The following is a 19,957-nucleotide window of genomic DNA, read 5'->3' on the forward strand; positions in this document are numbered from 1 at the left end:
GCACTGAGTTAGAGTGGGTCAAAGTCGGGCAAGAATTATGTCCGATTCACATGCACATGTATGTTTATTGCGGCACTATTCACAATAGCAAAGACTTGGAACCAACCCAAATGTCCATCAATGATAGACTGGATTAAGAAAATGTGTCACATGAGCGAGACTCCGTCTCAAAAAAAAAAAAAAAAGAAAATGTGTCACATATATAGCATGGAATACTATGCAGCCATAAAAAAGGATGAGTTCATGTTCTTTATAGGGACATGGATAAAGTTGGAAACCATCATTCTTAGCAAACTATCGCAAGGACAGAAAACCAAACACCGCATGTTCTCACTCATAGGTGGGAATTGAACAATGAGAACACTTGGACACAGGGTAGGGAACATCACACACTGGAGCCTGTCCGGGAGTGGGGGGCTGGGGGAGGGGTAGCATTAGGAGATATACCTAATGTAAACGATGAGTTAACGGGTGCAGCACACCAACATGGCACATGTATACATATGTAACAAACCAGCACGTTGTGCACATGTACCCTAGATACATGTATAATAAATAAATAAAAATAAAAAAGAATTATGTCCGATTATAGATGGGAGCTATATAATGGGTTTTTTTTTTTTTTTTAAGAAGTGACAGACACATTCTGGTTTCAAATTGAACAGCATGCATTGATCTTGAGCCGCATCTGTGTAATTCTGGGTCAATACTTTTGGCTTTTGAATAGTTATGATGAGTGCTTGCAAGAAAAAGGAAGCTATCACTTAAAAGTAAAAAACAATTGTTCACCTGAGATGAATAGATTCCATGTGGATGGGCTTCTTGTATATTAAACTTGTGACATTTTATGTGTTGATACGTGATTTTTTTTAAAAAAAGTATAGGCAGCTTTTCAGATTCACAAAGAGGTACTTTAAGCTAAAAAGGTTAAGACCATCAGAAATGTAGACTGCAGGAACTGAGAAGGATTTGTTAGAATACTATGTGATATAATTAGTATAAAATAGTATATATTTTATAGAGGGATACACACCAAACTTCTGTTAACGGTAACCTTTAGGGAGAGAAGAGAGGATTTAGGGTAAAGGGGGAGAAGTAAATGTCAAAGGGAACTTAAGCATTATAGGTCATTTCTCTCCCTCTCTGTTTTTTTTTTTTTTTTTTTTTTTTTTTGAGACAGAGTCTCACTCTGTCGCCTGGGCTGGAGTGCAGTGGTGCGATCTCGGCTCACTGCAACCTCTGCTTCCCGGGTTCAAGTGATTCTCCTGCCTCAGCCTCCCGAGTAGCTGGGATTACAGGCGCCCGCCACTATGCCCAGCTAATTTTTTGTATTTTTAGTGGAGACAGGGTTTCACCATTTTAGCCAGGCTGGTCTCGAACTCCTGACTTCGTGATTTGCCCGCCTTGGCCTCCTAAAGTGCTGGGATGACAGGCATGAGCTACCGTGCCTGGCCTCTCTCTCTCTTTTAACAAGGTAACATCACTCATGTATTTAAAATTTAATTTTAAAATATACAAGTCAATGGAGACATTGGTTTTGGAGCAAGGAAGTGAGCCAAGGAAGCTGAACTGTGGAAGCAGACAAAATCCAGAAAATCTTACACCTTAGAAAGACTGCAGAGAGAAGGGAATAGTAAGACAACAAGTTTTCATAAGCCTGAGGTGCCTTGTTTGTTTATGAAATGCCAGTTCCATATTTATGTCCTTATGACCCATTTTGACCTTGCTGACCTTTAAGGATTAGTTATCTCTTCAGCCCAGCTACTAGATTCAGCTCCGTTATAATGTCTGCCCCTAAACAGCATCGGTAAGTATGTTCTCTTTCCTGGCACTGGATTATTTTCTTTGAGAGTCTTAGTCGATGTTGGCAAATGATTTTGACCTTTTTCCAATAGATTAGGTTTATGCCAGTACGTATGAGTCCAGCATTTAATCAGCAATCCCAGGAAAATATCTGAGGCACTCTGATATAATTACTTTTCCTTAAGTGTTTATTTTGAAAAATGTTAAAGCTACAGGAAAATTAAAAGAATAGCTTAATTATTTGCACTGTGTATCCTTTACTTAGATTCACCAGTTTTTAACATTTTGGACCATTTGCTTCATCTCTGTCTGCATGTATTTACATATTTTTGTTTATTTTTTGTTCAACATTTATGCGTAAGCTGCAGATATTATATATTTCACCATTAAGGATTTCAACAGGCATCTCGAAGAACAAGGTTGTTCTCCTGCGTAACCTCAATATCATGAATATACATATAAGTTTTAACAATGATTCATAATATTATCTAATAGATAGTCCACATTTAAATTGCCCTAGTGTTTCCCAAATGTCTGGTACGTGTATTTAAAATATCCATCCATGGTCCCAATTAAGGTCACATATTGCAGTAGGTGGGCCTATCTTTTTAATTTCTTTAATCTAGAACAGTATTCTCCCAGCCTGTTTTTGTATTTCAGGATATTTTTTAAGAGTTGAAGAGTCTAGAATATTTGTCTTGTAGAATGCCTAACATTCTGGATTTGTTTGATTGCTCTGTCATAATTAGGTTAAGTTTAAATATATTTGGCAAGAAAACTATGAATGCTGGTGTGTTCTTCCTATTGCATCATATTAAGTGACACATAATTTCAATTTGACCCATTACCGGTGATACTAAATTTTATTACTTTGGTTCAAGGAGATGTGTACCTGATTTCTCCATGGTAAAAAATACCTTTTTTTCTTTGAGGCTAAGAAGTAATCTGATGGGGATATTTTGAAACCATTTCCCAAATAGCCTTTTACCTAATGGTTTTAATAATCATTGATGATTCCTGTCTAAATCAGTTATTAAGTTAGGAGTTGCAAAATGGTGATTTTTAATTTTACCATTCGTTCTTGTATATAAAAGAGCTTTGCCTTTCCACCCTTTCCCTCTATACTTCTTTATTTTTTCTCTTTTGAATATCACTATGGCTCGTGAATTTTATTTTTTGTCCAAAGTACTTTAGCCTGTTATTATCATTCTCTGTGTTGCTTAAATTGTTCCAAATTGGCCTGTAAGAACCCCTGATGCTGGTGCTTGTGTCCCCATTTGTCTTTGAGCACTTCCTTACTTTTTGACACAGGCATTTCTTTTTTTTCCTTTTCCTTTCTTTCTTTTCTTTTCTTTTTTTTTTTTTTTTGAGATGGAGTCTCGCTCTATCGCCAAGACTGGAGTACAGTGGCATGATCTCGGCTCACTGCAACCTCTACCTGCTGGGTCAGGCAATTCTCCTGTCTCAGCCTCCCAAGTAGCTGGGATTAGAGGCACCTGTCACCATGCCCAGCTAATTTTTTATATTTTTAGTAGAGACAGGGTTTCACCATGTTGGGCAGGCTGGTCTCGAACTCCTGATCTCAAGTGATCCACCTGCCTCAGCCTCCCAAAGTGTTGGGATTACAGGTGTGAACCACCGCGCCTGACCTGGCACAGATATTTCATACTTACATTGTGCATTCCCTGTCCCAGACTTGGAATTAGCCACTTTGTGAGGAGAATTTTTGAGATGATCTTTTCAATCTATATTCTCAACAAAGAAATACTTAAGTAATTTATAGTACACAGGGAGCGGAATGTTATGCATCCAATAAACTTAGGATTATAAATTTTAAATTAACAAAAATGAATCTTAAAATTTTACTCAGTATTATGTCAGTGACATTTTTCTTTTTTAAAGATATGGGGTCTCGCTCTGTCACCCAGGCTAGAGTGCAGTGGGGCAATCATGGCTCATGTTAACTTTGAACTCCTAGGGTCAAGTCAACCTCCCTCAGCCTCCCAAAGTACTGGGATTATAGGCATGAGCCACCCTGGCCAGCCCTAGGAAAAGAAAACTTTTAAAACCACCAGTGGTGTCACAATAAGAAGATAAACACATATCTTTTCAAATGCCATTAAATATTTGTACAGTCATATCAAAAACATCATTTACTACATACTATTTTGTAATCTGTTTTTTCATGTTTTAAAACAAAATATTGCAATAAAATGCATATACCTTTTAAATGTTCATAATATTTAAAGACATCATTAGTATTTTGAAATAATGATGCAAAACATTTTGAATATTACAAAATTAAAATTTGTTAATATGATGTATTTTAATTGGAAATATTAAAGATTACATAGTGTCTATTGATCATCATAATTCTTTTTAACCATTCTACTGTTGTTGGATTGATAATCCTGAAATATATATGAATAGCTCCTCATTCACAATGGCCATCTATGTCATGAATCTTGACCCTGGCTTTGTGTGATTAACAATTTTTCATTGCAGTGGCCAGTGACCTTCAAGAAACGACTTTTCCTAAAAGGAGTAGAGATAACTGAATTCAGAGAGATTATTTACAGATTTTATATTGGAAACTAGAAGAATCTATCTGGCTAGGGAAGGACATCTTCTCCCCCAAATTAAAATTTACAATCTGGAATATCTTCTTCCTTTGTGAGTTCTGTGGATTCTGTGTGCTTGCCTGAATTTTTGTCCCTTGTTCTCAGAAAATAATTAGAGCTTTGCAGAATTGTGTGGAGACAACTCTGACTGTAGCTTTCTTTAGCCCTTCCTAGGATGGCCTTGCTTCCCTGACAACCATGGGAATGGGTCTCAATTCCACAGCCAGAGTCTGACCAATTTCTTATCTTTTACTATATGCAAGATGGTTTCTAAGTTTTTAAGCCCATTATAATTTCCATATCAGATCATGGGAAAGAAAAACATGGTTAAAAAAGAAATGAAAGAGTCTTGGTGAGGGAGGAGGAATCAGGTAGAGTGAAACCATTGGTTTTTCAGTCAATAGAAATCATATTTTACAGTGTTATTTGAGTATTTGCCTTAGAGACTCCAGTCATTTGGAGGAAATTGAGTCTACTTTATTATGACCTACCAAAAGAATTTAACCTTCACCCTCTCTTTTAATCAAATTCATATGTTTTAAAGATAGCTTCTATTAAATATCAAGTAGATACAAAATAATATTTATGAAGTATATGTATTTTTTAAATTCTCAATACAACAAAAACCTGTGTACCAACTACCTTTTTTAAGAAAGAAAATATTTACTTATTTATTTTTTTATTTTTTTTTATTTTATTTTTTTTTTTTGAGACGGAGTCTTGCTCTATCACCCAGGCTGGAGTGCAGTGGCCCGATCTCGGCTCACTGCAAGCTCCGCCTCCCGGGTTCACGCCATTCTCCTGCCTCAGCCTCTCGGTAGCTGGGACTACAGGCGCCCGCCACCACGCCCGGCTAATTTTTTTTGTATTTTTAGTAGAGACGGGGTTTCACTGTGGTCTCGATCTCCTGACCTCGTGATCCACCCGCCTCGGCCTCCCAAAGTGCTGGGATTACAAGCGTGAGCCACCGCGCCCGGCTACTTATTTATTTTTTGAGATGGAGTCTCTGTTGCCCAGGCTGGAGTGCAGTGGCAGGATCTCAGCTCACTGCAACCTCCGCCTCTCGGGTTCAAGCGATTCTCCTGCCTCAGCCTCCTGAGTAGCTGGGACTACAGGTGCACACCACTATGCCCAGCTAATTTTTGTATTTTTAGTAGAGATGGGGTTTCACCATGTTGGCCAGGTTGGTCTCAAACTCCTGACCTCAGGTGATCCACCTGCCTCAGCCTCCCAAATTGTTGGGATTACAGATGTGAGCCACCACGCCCAGCCAAAAGAAAATATTAACTACTAACTTTGAAAACTCCTAGACATCTATTCCCATTTCTATCCCTTTTTCCTTCAGACATAACGATTATCCTGAGATTTATGTTTATAATGCTCTCGCTTTTCTTTATAGTTTCAGCTACTTACTCCAAAACTATGTTGTTTATGGATGTTTTTGAGTTTTATATAACTATTTCATATGTCATTCTGTGACTCGCTTTTTTGTCAACATTATGTTCCTGAGATTAAGTAGTGTAGCTATAATCCATTCATTTTTATTGTATAGTATTCCATTGCCTGACTATATTACAGTTTTTAAAATCCATTCTCAGTTGATAGAAATGTGAGTTGCTTCAAAGTTTGAATTTATAGTTCTACTATGAACATTCTTGTACATGTTTACTGATGGAGATGCAGAGGCTGTTCTAGGGCAAGGGTCATCAAAGTTTCTTCTGCAAAGGGATATATAGGAAATATTTTAGGCTTTGCAGGCCATACGGTTTCTGTCACAACTACTCAACTCTGCCATTGTATCATGAAATCACAGCCATAGACAATATGTAAAAGAACGAGTGTGTTCTAGTAAAACTTTATGCAGGGGCAGGATTTAGCCTGTGGGCCATAGTTTGCTAAGCCCTGTTCTAGGATATATATGAAGAATATATTACTGAACACAGAGTACATGTACCATGCAAATATTCTCAATTTTACTAGACAATGTGGAATATTTTCCAAAGGGGATTTTCCAATGTATACTCTTTACTAACATTTGAAATGGTCAGAATTTTAAGTTCAGGAGATTCTGGTAGATGTATATGCAGTAGAATCTCATTTTGGTTTTAATTTGCATTTCTCTGCTTACTAATAAGATTAAGATTTTAAGGACATGTTTATTGGCCCTTTCTCTTCTGTGAAATGCCTACTGAAATCCTTTGCTCAATTTCTTTGGGTTGTCATTTTATTATTATAATAGGACTTTGTTAAAATATTTTGGATGTTTATTCTGTATCAACCATATGTGTTGAAAATATCCCAGTTTATAGCTTGTCTTTGTATACAATAGGGATCTTTTAACAAATAGAAATTCTCTGTTTTAATGTCAGATTTATTAATTTTTTTCTTTATGGCCTGTACTTTCTTGCATTTTAAGAAATCCTTCTCTACATCAAAGTCATAAATTTAGCTTCCTATATTATCTTCTTAAAGGTTTCTAGTTTTGCCTCTCACAATTTTTTTTATAAAATCTTAGAATTCATGTCTGTAGTAAGTTAAAGGAAAGATACACTTTCTATGCATTATGTATGTGTGCATATACCAGTTGTCCCAGAATATGCAAAGACCATCTTTTTCACTTATCAGTAGTCATAAATTGGATTAACATACGTGTATGGGACATACAACATATATGTCACATATGTGTCACATATGTTGAGAATTCATTATTCAATTATATTGGTCAATTTGTTCCCTGCACTATTTCCATGTTCTAGCAGTTTTATAATAATTTTTGGCATATAACAAAAACATCTATTTGAGACTTTATTAATCCTCTCCATAATATAACTATTTTTCTATTTCTTTTTTTTTATTATTTCCTTGCTTTCACTTTCCTTGGATTTATTCTGCCATTGTTTTCTCACATTTTTAAGCTGGATGCTAGATATCAATTTTTACACTTCTAATATAAACTGGTAAGGTTATAACTTTTCCTCGAGGTCCAGCTTTGGCTGCATCCTACAGAATTTTATATACAGTTTCCAACTTACAATGGTTCTATGATTTTTTTGACTTTATGATAGTGTAAAAGCCATATGGATTCAGTAGAAACGTATTTCAAATATCCATACGACAATGCTGTTTTTCATTTTTAGTTCAGTATTCAATAAATTAAGACATTCAGCACTTAATTATAAAATAGGGTTTGTGTTAGATTATGTCATCTAACTGGTAGATAATATAAGTGTTCTGAGCATGTTTAAAGTAGGGGCTAAACTGTGATTCTTGGTAGGTTAGGTATATTAAAAGCATTTTTGACTTAATGATATTTTCAACTTGTGATGGGTTTATTAGGGCATAATCTCATTGAGTCCAGGAGCATCAATATAGTAAGTAGTAATCTCATCATTCAGTCTTAATACTTTTACATTTCTACTATGATTTCTTTTAACCATAAATAATTTAGAATTATATTTCTTAACTGTATAGGTCTTTCTAATTTTCCTTTGATGACATATATATCAAACATAGCTACTTTGTGGGCAGTGAAAATACTGTATATAAAACTAGTCCTTTGAAAGTTTTTGAGATTTGCTTTAAAGCCTAATACGTGTCTAAGTTTTCTGAATATTCAGTGTGTCTTTGATGAGAATTTGTCTTCTGCAGCTATCGTGTATAATATTAACTGTTTTAAAAATACATAGCCATTAAATAAAGCTGTAATTTTTGTTGAAATCTATAATCTTATTGATTGTATCTCTTTTATCTATCATTTACTAAAAGAACTGCGTACAATATCCCGCCATATCTGTAAGGTTATTTTTCCTTGTAGTTTCATTAATTTTTGGTTTATAGTGTGTATTTTTAGTAACTTAAGCTTACAATTTTTATATCTTCATGGAAAATTGAACATTTCATCATGATGCAGTTAGTGATCACTTTATAATAATGCTCTTGGTCTGTTTTATCTGTCATTAATATAGCGACACCAGCTTTCATTTGATTAGTATTTTCCAGATGTTTTTTCTGTTCTTCATTTTCAGCCTTTCTATATACTTCCCTTAATATACCTCTTGAAAACAGATTTTAGTTACATTTTACTTATTTATCCAATCAGATATTTACTGGCGTATTTTTATTTATTTATGTTTATTTGTTTGTTCATTTATTTATTTTGAGACAGAGTTTCACTCTTGTTGCCCAGGCTGGAGTGCAATGGCACAATCTTGGCTCACCACAACCTCCGCCTCCCAGGTTCAAGCAATTCTCCTGCCTCAGCCTCCTGAGTAGCTGGGATTACAAGAGTCCACCATCATGTCCAGCTAATTTTTGGATTTTTAGTAGAGACAGGGTTTCCTCATGTTGGTCAGGCTGGTCTTGAACTCCTGACCTCAGGTGATCTGCCCCACCTCAGCCTCTTGAAGTGCTGGGATTACAGGCATGAGCCATGTGCCCGGCCATTTGTATTTATTTCTATGATTTTATTTTGTGATGTTATGTATATGTAACTTTAATGTTCCATTTCTTTCCTTTATTCTTTCTTCAGATTGGTTCCCCCTCCCCAACCTTTTCTGCTGCTCTTCGGGGTGATATGCATTCTATTCACATTATTTCAGTACTTTTGCAAAATATTTAACAGGACATACTTAAGTTATCAATGTGTGAACATAACATTTTTCTGCCCAGCAAAATAATGATGTTAGAATACTTTAGCATCAAGCATTGTTTCTACCAACCTACATGCTATCTCTGTGGTATATTCTGGTTATATATCTGTGTGTGTGTGTGTGTGTGTGTGTGTGTGTGTGTGTAAATATATATATATACACACACACACTAATATATATTTTAAAAATACCACAGCAATAGCTTATAAGTTGGTAGAAGTGATTAGCGTTGAAGTATGCCAATGTCATTGGCAGGAAATAAAAATACTATTTAGACTTTGATAAGTATGTCCTGCTAAATTATATTGTAAACATAAGCACCAAAATAATTTACACTCACATATGGGGACATTATTATGTTTTATGAGCTGAGTGTTTGATTACACACCAGTTTACTGCTTTCTTTGCTCACCTCTCCTTCTTAGATCACTTTTCTTCTACCTGAAGTGCATCTATCGCAATTTTCTTCAGTGAGGATCTATTGTTGAAAACTTGTCTTTATTTGTCTAAAGACTTCAATTCTTGAAAGATATTTTTGCTGAATGTAGAATTATAAGTTGATAGTTTTGTATTTTCACCATTTTATGAAAATTTCCAAACATGTAGAAATTAAAAGAATTGTATAAAAATACCCATACATTCACTACCTAAGTACTATAATGAATATCATGTTGTATTTGCTTTAACAAATAACTAGCCTTGTATCCAGCCCTGTATTCATCCATAAGGATGAATTGATCCATTTTTTGGTGTATTTCAAAGTTAGTTGTAGACATTTGTATACTTTACCCCTAAATACTTTAGCATGCATACCACTAACTAAAGTTCAATATCTAGTTACAGCTTTTTAGGTAAAATGTACATACAATAAAATTGTGTCATCTTAAATTTACCATTTGAAGAATTTTGATGGATTCAAATACTTGTGCAAACCAAAATCCTGTCAAAGTGAAAAAAAATACTATCACCCTAGAAAGTTCCTTCATGCTTCTTCCTAGTCATTTCCCACTCTATATCCAGAAGCAACTGTCATTCTGATATTTTCCCACTGTAGATTAATTTTTGTCTCTTCTAGAACTTCATATAATTGGGATTGAAATATGTGTTTTTTGTGTGTAAGGCTTCTTTCACTCAGTATAATGTTTTAAAAATGTATCCATGTTATATGTGTGGGTGTTTGTGGTGTGCTCAGTAGTTCTTATTGCTGAGTTGTATTCCACTCTATGACTGTATCACAGTTTATTCATATTCTTGTTGGTGAACTTTTGTGCTATTTCCAAGTTTTTGGCTATTATGAATAATAGTGCTATAAACATTCTTGGACATGTCTTTTTATGAACATCTGTTTTCATTTCTCTTGGGTAACACCTAGGAATGGAATTGTTCAGACACAGTGTATAGGTGTATGTTCAGTTTTATAAGAAACTGCCACACCATACCCAAAGGGATTGTACGATTTTACACTTCCAGCAACAAGGGATGAGAGTTTCAGTTTCCCTACCTCTTCACCAACATTTGGTGCTGTCATTCTGGCTACATATCTCATTAGTGTGCCACAGTATTTTTAATTTACATTTTTCTAATGACTAATGATGTTGATCACTTTTTATGTACTTATTGGCAAAACATCTTTGTGAAGTATCTGGTCGAAATTTTTGCCCATCTTTAATTGGTTTGTTCATCTTTTTATTGTTGAGTTATAGAAGTTCTTCTTTTTTTTTTTTTTTTTTGAGACAGAGTCTTGCTCTGTCACCCAGGCTGGAGTGCAATCTCAGCTGACTGCAACCTCCGCCTCCCAGGTTCAAGCAATTCTCCAGTCTCAGCCTCCTGAGTAGCTGGGACTACAGGCGTATGCCACCACGCCCAGCTAATTTTTGCATTTTTAGTAGAGACAGGGTTTCATCATATTGGTCAGGCTGGTCTCAAACTCCTGACCTCAGGTGATCTACCCACCGCAGCTGCCCAAAGTGCTGGGATTACAGGCGTGAGCCACCACACCTGGCCGAGTTATAAAAGATCTTAGTCATATTTTTAACAGTGTCTTTTGATGAGTAAGAAAAACATTTTGATAACATTTATCAATTTTTTTTCTTTTACAATTGTGCTTTCTGTGACTTAACAAATTGTCTACTGCCAGGTTGGAAATATATTTACATATTTATTCTTTCTAGAAGCCTTAGAGTTGTAGCTTTTTATATTAGTTCTAGGATTTATATTTAATTTTTGTTCATGGTGGCAGGTAGGGGTTGAAGTTCATTTGTTTTTTTTTCTGTATGGATATCTAGTTGTTCTAGTGCCATTTATTGAAAATGCAAATGGTATTTTCAACAGTGGAGGTCTTTGGCACCTTTACTGAAAATTAAGTCACCACTGTACCAGTATTTTCTTGTATCAAATTACCACAAATTTAGTAACTTAAAACAACACAAATTTATTAGCTTTTAGTTCTGTAGGTCAAGAAGTTCAGACCTCACTGAACTAAATTTAAAGTGGCAGCAATGCTGCATTATCTTCTAGAGGCTCTAGGGAGAATCTGTTTCCTATTCATTTAGGTTAATAGGCAGAATTCAGTTTCTTGCATCTGTAAGTCCAATGTCTCCATTTGCTTGCTGGCTGTAAGCCAAGTGCCATTCCCAGCTTCAAGAGGCTGCCACATTCCTTGGCTCAGGGCCCCCTTCCTGGATCTCAAAAGCCAGCAATAGAGGGTCAAGTCCTTAAAACATTGCATGTCTCTGATCCAGCTGGGAAAGTGTTGGGAAAAAGCTAAGTGTTAGGAGAAGCTTAGGCAGGGCTTGCATGTCTGACATAATGTAAAAGAGTCTTGGACTATGTCCAGGGTCCAGGGTCTAAAATCCTTTGTGGCCTTTGGAACACCAAGCTCTGAGCTAAAGGGTGGAAGCCTACCCAGATGCACCATAATCTAAGCCCAGGGCATAAAATCCCTCGTGGCTTGGACAGAATCCAGGGCTTATGGCTCTGGTATGTGTCTAGACTTGCTGGCTCCTTGCTCCTTGCTCTCCCAGGATTGATTGTATCTTGAGTTAAAAGAATCTGCTCTCCATTATCTCAAGTAGCAGAGCAAATGCTAAACCATCACAGCTGTAAATCATGTGCTTAATGCAATGTGCCCTTTTGACCTCCACATTCTCGCCAACTGTTTCTTTCTTGGATTACCAACAAATAGCATGGGCTCCCAGAGCTTGGGCCTTCGCAGCCTCCACAATTGCGATGGCCCCCTGGGTCCCACTTTTCTCTCTCAAACTGTCTTTTTCTCAATCCTTTGACTCCACCGAACTTTGTCACTCCCACGACCTGGTGTGGGGTCTGATCACCCCAACAGGAAAGATTCTTCATTTTCCCTTCTCTTCCTAGTAGTGTAATCCTAAATCCATTAGGGGCTGAGCAAGCTAGTCATACATGCCAATGCAGTTGCTTTAGGCCTAAAGCAGTGCACTGTAGCTTGAGCATAATGAGGAGGTATCTATCCAGGCAGAGTATGGCGGCAGTAATGGGATAGTGGCTTCTTCTAGGGGGACTGATCAAATATGTTTCATATACACAAATACACACATAAAATATATATTTTACTACTATTATTCTTTCCTCTGATAAAAATCAGCATTCTTTGAAGAAATGATTGATTCCAGCATTGGGCAGGGCAAATACAAGATGAGCCTGGAACATCTTATATGTGTTAAGTAAGGGGTGCTCAAAGAATGGTAGGAACCTGTTAAAGGCCACAAAATCCACACGGGAGGGGCTCCCACTTGCCAAATCCGGAGCAAACTGGTCATTAAAATAAGTAATAATAGATTACAAACCTCTGAATGAAATAGGAAATCACAAGTCTATACTGACATAAATTAATGAATTGAAAGTTTGATGAAGAATGGTGTGTTTACATAGTCTCAGAGTACCTCCCCACAAAATCTTTACGAATTACAAAGGAAAAAAGAGTAATTTTACAGTAGAGAATCCTGGCTGGTACATCCCAGTGATTAAGATGTAATACTCTTTCATCAAGGAGTATTACCAGTAATAGGACAGAATGTCATCATGTGCCCCTGATAGGAACACGCATCACTTTTGTGGCATTCTTTCTACAACTCAGAACCTCATCATGAGGAAACATCAGAGAAAACCAAATTGGAAGGAAATTCTTCAAAGACTGGCTTATAATAATCAAAAGTGTCAAGGTTATATAAAAGGGCAAAACCGAGAAACTGTATCAGAATAAAGGAGATTAAAGAGACATGACATCTAAAGGCAATGTGTGATTCTAAATTTGTTCCTTTCATGCCATCCAATTAATGGCATAATTGGCAACACTTGAATCTGATATCAATGGTCATAACAAATACATGTTAATTTCTTGATTCTGGTAATTGGATTGTGGTTATACAGGTAGGGGCATGTCCTTTTTGTAGGAAATACACAGCATATTCAGGGGTGTTGTGGGATCTTTTTTTTTTTTTTTTTTTTTTTGAGACGGAGTCTTGCTCTGTCACCCAGGCTGGAGTGCAGTGGTGCGATCTCGGCTCACTGCAAGCTCCGCCTCCCGGGTTCACGCCATTCTCCTGCCTCAGCCTCTCCGAGTAGCTGGGACTACAGGCGCCCGCCACCACGCCCGGCTAATTTTTTGTATTTTTGGTAGAGATGGGGTTTCACCGTGGTCTCGATCTCCTGACCTCGTGATCCGCCCGCCTCAGCCTCCCAAAGTGCTGGGATTACAAGCGTGAGCCACCGCGCCCGGCGTTGTGGGATCTTTAAGGAATTATAGCGACTGATGGGGTTCAGAAGGATATGATATTAATTATTTAACTGCACAGTCGGATTAACATCCAAAGGACTGAGCCCTGAGCAAAGAGTTAAATTACCTTTTAAGCATTTCATCTGGTGGGGGTAGGCAGGGGAGGGAGGAGATCTGTGCAGGGGGAAGCATACTACAGAAGCGAGAAACAAAGGCACTTATTCAATTGAGACATGCATTACATCATTTCTTACTTTTCAAGGAAAAACATGTTTTGCGACTTGAGTTTATCTGTCTAGTGACCTTGCAGCTGCACAGCTAGGGAAACAGGGTCTTCACAATGCCTGGGAAAGGGAGAGATAAGGCTCACTAGCCACAGAAAAACAGGCAGTTAATTTTTTAAAGGACTCTAGCTCTTTCTATTTCTCAGGGGGAATTGGGTTTTCTCACATACAACTGAGTTTTTGCTTACACACTCTTTAGTTTCTTTTAATTCCTGTTTCAGGGGTGATATAGCATTAGGTCAACAATTCATTTCCAAATCGTTTAGTAACAAGCAAGTTCCTTGTGCTGTACTTGCAACTTTCTGTAAGTTTGTGACTGGATGGATGGATGGATGGATGGATAGACCGAAGAATGTAGTATGGAGCTGGCTTAAAAATATCTTCTGAATTATACTTTTAATTTAAAAATAATTTTTAAAAATCCATATTGAAGCTCCATAGGATTTTGTCAGTCATGCTTGTACATATTGGTGCCTGCAAACAGTGTTGTTATTCTTGGCTTTTTGACAGACTTTAAGATTATTTCCCCACAAAGTTCCTCCAGATGATCTTAACTGGAGATTCCTAGTCTGCATTTCCTAGAGCTGCTAAGCAAGTGGGGTTTTTCATGGCGTATTTTTTCACCCATCCCTACCTTGGCCATCTCAGGATTCTACTGCCTCCCAGGAAGAAGAAATGATGAAGTCCTATGTGAGTTTTAAATGATGTATTTATTTTATTATCTTATTCTATAAGGCAGGTAAAGTAGATCACAATAATCTCAACAATAAGATGGAAAACCCTAAGTGGATCAAAATTAGTCAGGAAAACATAAGTGATTAAGGAGAAACTTTCAATTAGAAATATACAGAAATAAGTTAAGAATTAAGCTTCAAATTTGAATCTGGCCTTCATAGGAAAAACAAATTAGGACATGAAACTAAAATTAACAAAATTCATTATATAGTTTTCACAGTCTTTCATAAAAAAGCCTATTAATTTCTCAGAGGAAAATAAAAGATTTTCATGGACACGAAGTAAAATATTTTGGCAAAGTTTTAAACTTGTGGTCCACAGCCCTCTCCATATCTTCTCTGGTCTCAAAAAATGAGATGTTCCTCCTCTTAAATATAATGTCTTTTCTGTTTTTCATCCCATCTTTCCTATGACTTCTAGAACCCTTCCCCACTAGTTAATACTTACACTTAAATGTATTACACAGTTCTTTCTTTACTGCCTCATTCCCCTTTACTTATGTGATTCTCCACATCTGAGGAGAAAACAAACGCACAACTATTCTTCTGTCCATGTGTCCAGTTAGTTACTTCTAATAATGTAGAGGTTAAAAGCAAATATTTTAGAGGTTATAAGATGTAGATTTCAATTCTCATTCCACTACTTTCTGTGTGATGTGAGCAAATTATAGTTACTGAAATTGTCAGTTCCTCAGTTTTATGATCTAAAAGTGAGGCTAAATACATAGACGGAAGTTTTTTGAGAATTAAAGAGTTAAGTTGCTCAGAGCAATGATTGTCACCATTAAATATTGAATTAAGGTTTGCCTCATTTCTTCCTCAGAAACTTATGACTCAGTCCTTGGTGATTTCTATCTCATCTTACGTGTATTGTTTCTGTAAGAAAGTCCTCAAAATATGGGATATGTGGATGACTCAATTTCTTATTTATATCGCAAATTAAGAAATTTTTCCTTATTTTTACATTCCTTTGAAAATTAATTTTTTTAATTGGTTTTATTAGAGGCAAAGTTAAAATCTGGTCATCATGGCTCTTTTATAGAAAGACATCTTAAATATTTTCCTTGGCTTCATCATATTGTTTTCTCATGATGCTAATTAGAATCATCTGATCACTTAAAAACAATTTTCCACTTATGAATCCTTTCCTTTGTTTGTTTCTTAACTGGTACTTGTCCCCAAAACCTGCTTTATATCCCATTCTGCATAGCATCAATGAGTTATCACACCACACTGCAATGGCTATAATGGTTTCAGTCATCATTGTACACTGATGAATATCAAATTACTCATTTGCATTACAATCCCTACTTGAGCTCCTGAAGAGCATATGTAACAGTCTAATGGATATCTTTACCCAGTTACTCTATCAAAGACATGAATTTTACATGTCCAAAATTTTATTCTTCTCTTTTACCACCTTCTGGTAAAAGTACAGGACACGTGCAAACAGGGAAAGGGGCGAATCCGAAGTAGAGCCAGTGCGACCACACATGGCACTGATGTATTCAAGAGCAGATGCTGTGAATGTGTGTCACCGAGGACATATGGGGTGATGGCGAAACAAACAATGGTGTCTATGCATGTTCCGAAGGAAGGGGGGCACAGATGACCTTTCCATGGACACCAAGGAAAATCATAGAACACCTGGGAACCAGGAGGAGGCCTGTGCGTGAGTCAAAGCCACATTTTGAAATGCCTGCCGGAGGAGCAAAGAGGTTTCTGCAAAGTTCACCCCACCCTCAACCCTCCACCGCCCAGGTAGCCCTGACACAACCTCCCCTGCACCCAGCCCCAGCCCAGTCCCGTTGGTTCCCTGACATTCATTAGAGCCAAAAGATTCAGGGAGGCAGTCCACCCAGGAGCAGAGGAGAGGATGTCCCTCAAGAATGACACAGGAAGTGCACAGGAAATTCGACAGCGCCTGTACTAAAAGACAAGGCTACTCGCGGTCGCCTACTGCTCATTCTAGGCAATCACCCCCACCCATGAGGTGAAACGTGGAGACCAAGGTAGCTTCCCTGTCTGAGACACGTATGGGAGCCAAGAGCTCCAGGATCATCAAACCTACCCAATCAAGCAGAAACAGGTTTGGAGAGAGAAACAATCAGAACATGGATCTCCACGAAGTTTCTCCCTGATAGACTGGGAAGTCATCTTTGCTGAAGATTAGCCAGACCAAGAAACATCTAGGCCACTCAGAGACAGAAGAGACAGAGCCAGAAGGAGGCCAGAGAAGAGGTCAGAGCCCAGGCAGGATACAGCACAGTGCCACCGCCACGGGCTGAGGGGAGGAGTGCCAAACGGCTGACTTGTCCAGAGAGGCCAGCGTTCCAGTGACAGGGATCGTTGCCGTGTCCCGACCCCAGCTTCTTCTTTAAGATTGTATGGTGGTGTGGCTTCGCTTCTCAGAGAAGAGACGCGAGGAGATACAACCATCTCCTTTGAGGTCGGTCTACTTCCCTCCTGTAGGACAATGAGCTCCTGGGAGGCTTTTGTCCTTGGCTGGAGTGTGGCATCTTGATTCTAGAAAATAGACCGCTCAGGATGGGGATGAGACTTCAGTTGCTCCAGGACCGACGCATCTCCTGACACGGTCGAGGCCTTCACAAACCCAAAGTGGAACCGCCGCGGAAACGACTGACAACCAGCCACATGACCCAGGCAGACGCAGAAAAAGGCTCGCCAACGACAGGCCGACATACAAGAAATCCCTTTTTGGCGCAGGGGGCATATACGTCTCAACACACACACGCACATGGGCACACACACATACAGAGGGAGAGAGAGAAACAAAGTGAGAGACAGAGAAAAGAGAATGGGACACAGACACACATACACATACACACACACACACACACACACACAGATGATAGATAGATAGATAGATAGATAGATAGATAGATAGATGGATAGATAGATAGATGGATAGATAGATAGATAGATGGATAGATGATAGATAGATAGATAGATAGATAGATAGATAGATAGAGCGAGCGAGCGAGCAGTGGCACAGAAACACAAACGCCAGGCAACCCCTGAGGCTGCGGGGTTTTGCTCTCCGCGAGAACGACCCTCAAGTGAGAGGGCAGCCCACGAGCACACAGGCAAACCTGTCCTCGAGATCACGGCGGGCACGACTTTTGGGGAGACTCACCCTAACACCGTCGGGGCAGGCCTGAGCCTGGGATGCCGCGCCACTTCCCCCAGACTCCGCCTGTGGTTTCGTCATCGTGGGCGGCTCTGTGCGACTCGTGGCATCCGCAGACGTTCCTGTAGACCCCGTGGAGAGGTGAGGCCGGAGCCTCGAAGCCCAGACAGCCAAGCACTGCCATGGAGGGCTCCTGCTTCGCCAAGCCTCAGGGACTCGTTTCTAAGACAACCGTGAGAATCACTGTGACGGGAGAATCGGCTCCCACCTCGCGCATGCGCATTGGCGGGGTCGACTCGCTCTGGGCTCCTGGAAGTCAGGTTGCGGCCCCTTGAAACAATGGCGGCGGCGCCGCCGCGCGAAGGCAGGGGGGCTCCTGCTGCAGATGGCGGCGGCTGGATCCGGGGTCCAGTAGGGGGCGGCGTGGGAGAGGGGGCCGCGGGCGTCCCAGGGCCAAACCCGCAGGAGTCCTGTCTTCAGGGCCTCCTTGAGCGGACTTCCACCGGTGGAGGGGGAGCTTCAGGGCGCCTGTTGGGCTCTCAAGACTCCTCTTCAGATCCGATTTTGGACCCCACTACTGGGTGACCCCACTGGGTCAGCTGAAAATTCACTGACCCATGAGCCCTCTGCCTCCCTTCTCCCTTGGAGGAGCAGTGGGCTGCCCCGCTTCGCAAAGCCTGGGGCTGCTGCAAGCCGACACCGCTTAACAGGAGAAGTGGAAACAGGGACATGGCGAGTCCAAGGTGGAGCCAATGAGACCACATGTGGCACTGGCTTCCCTAAGAGCAGATTGGGTGAATGTGTGTCACCCAGGCCATATGGGGCGATTGCGAGACGAACAATGGTGTCTGGGCATGTGACCGGTGGATGGGGGTGGGGGACACAGGTGACCTCCCAGTCAACACCAAGGAAAAGCAAAGCGCCTCTGAGAACCAGGAATGGGCCCGTACGTGAGTCCAAGCCAGATTTTGGGATGCCTGCCCTAGGAGCGGAGAAGTTTCTGCATAGTTCACCCCACCCTCACCCCTCCACCACCTATGTAGCCCTGAGGCAACCTCCCCCGCACCCAGCCCCAGCCCTCGCCCTTTGGATCCCTGACATTCGTGAGAGCCAAAAGATTCTGTTCTGGGAGGCAGTCCACCCAGAAGCAGAGGGGAGGACGTCTCTCAATAATGAGACAAGAATTGCAGAGGAAATGCCACACTGCCTTTCCTAGACGCCAAGGCCAGCCATGATCGCCTACCGCTCATTCTAGGCAATCCACCCAGCCATGAGGTGAAACTTGGAGACCAAGAGAGCTTCCCCGTCTGAGACAGGTATGGAAGCCCAGAGTTCCAAGATCATCAAACCTGCCGAATCAACCAGAAACAGGTTTGGAGACAGAAACAATCATGACACGGATCTCTACGAATTTTCTCCTTGATGGACTGGGAAGTGTTCTTTGTTGAAGACATTGAGCCAGACTGGGAAGCATCTAGGCCCCTCAGAAACGGGGGAGACGGAGCAAGAGGGAGGACAGAGCAGAGGCCAGATCCCAGGCAAGACACAGCACAGTGTCACCGCTACGGGCTAAGGGAAGGAGTGTCAAACGGGTGACTTGTCCAGAGAGGCCAGCGTGCCAGTGACAGGGATCATTGTCATCTCCGGTTCCTGGCTTCCTCTTTAAGATTGTAGCGTGGTGTGGCTTCATTTCTCAGAGAAAAGCCATGAGGAGATACAAGCATCTCCTCTGACGTCGGTCTGCTCCCCTCCTGCAGGAGAATGAGCTCCTATGAGGCTTTGGTCCTTGGCTGAAGTGTGGTCATCTTGATTCTAGAAAAGAAGCCGCTCAGGATGGGGATGAGATTCCAGTTGTTCTGGGACTGACGCATCTCCTCACGTGCTCGAGGCCTTCACAAACCCAAAGTGGAACTGCCGCGAAAACGATTGACAGCTGGCCACAGGACCCAGGCAGAGACCAAAAAA

At 39.9% G+C, this 19,957-nt stretch overlaps 1 protein-coding gene across 7 annotated transcripts in view; it reads right to left on the reverse strand.

Annotated features, from left to right (window-relative positions):
- The window catches only part of ZNF420 (zinc finger protein 420), a 114,152-nt gene that overhangs the window by 49,118 nt on the left and 45,077 nt on the right, over nucleotides 1–19,957 (reverse strand). The window contains exon 1 of one of the 7 annotated variants that reach the window (XM_055247868.2): nucleotides 17,999–18,137. The exons of 5 other annotated variants lie outside the window; for them this stretch is intronic. The gene's annotated coding sequence lies outside the window, so the exon portion shown is untranslated. Of the gene's footprint in view, nucleotides 1–17,998; nucleotides 18,138–19,957 lie in introns of those variants that run through there. One more of the 7 variants, XM_055247861.2, reaches the window with a different exon arrangement.

Source organism: Symphalangus syndactylus, chromosome 17, assembly GCF_028878055.3.
Source record: "Symphalangus syndactylus isolate Jambi chromosome 17, NHGRI_mSymSyn1-v2.1_pri, whole genome shotgun sequence".
Classification (NCBI taxonomy): Eukaryota; Metazoa; Chordata; class Mammalia; order Primates; family Hylobatidae; genus Symphalangus; species Symphalangus syndactylus.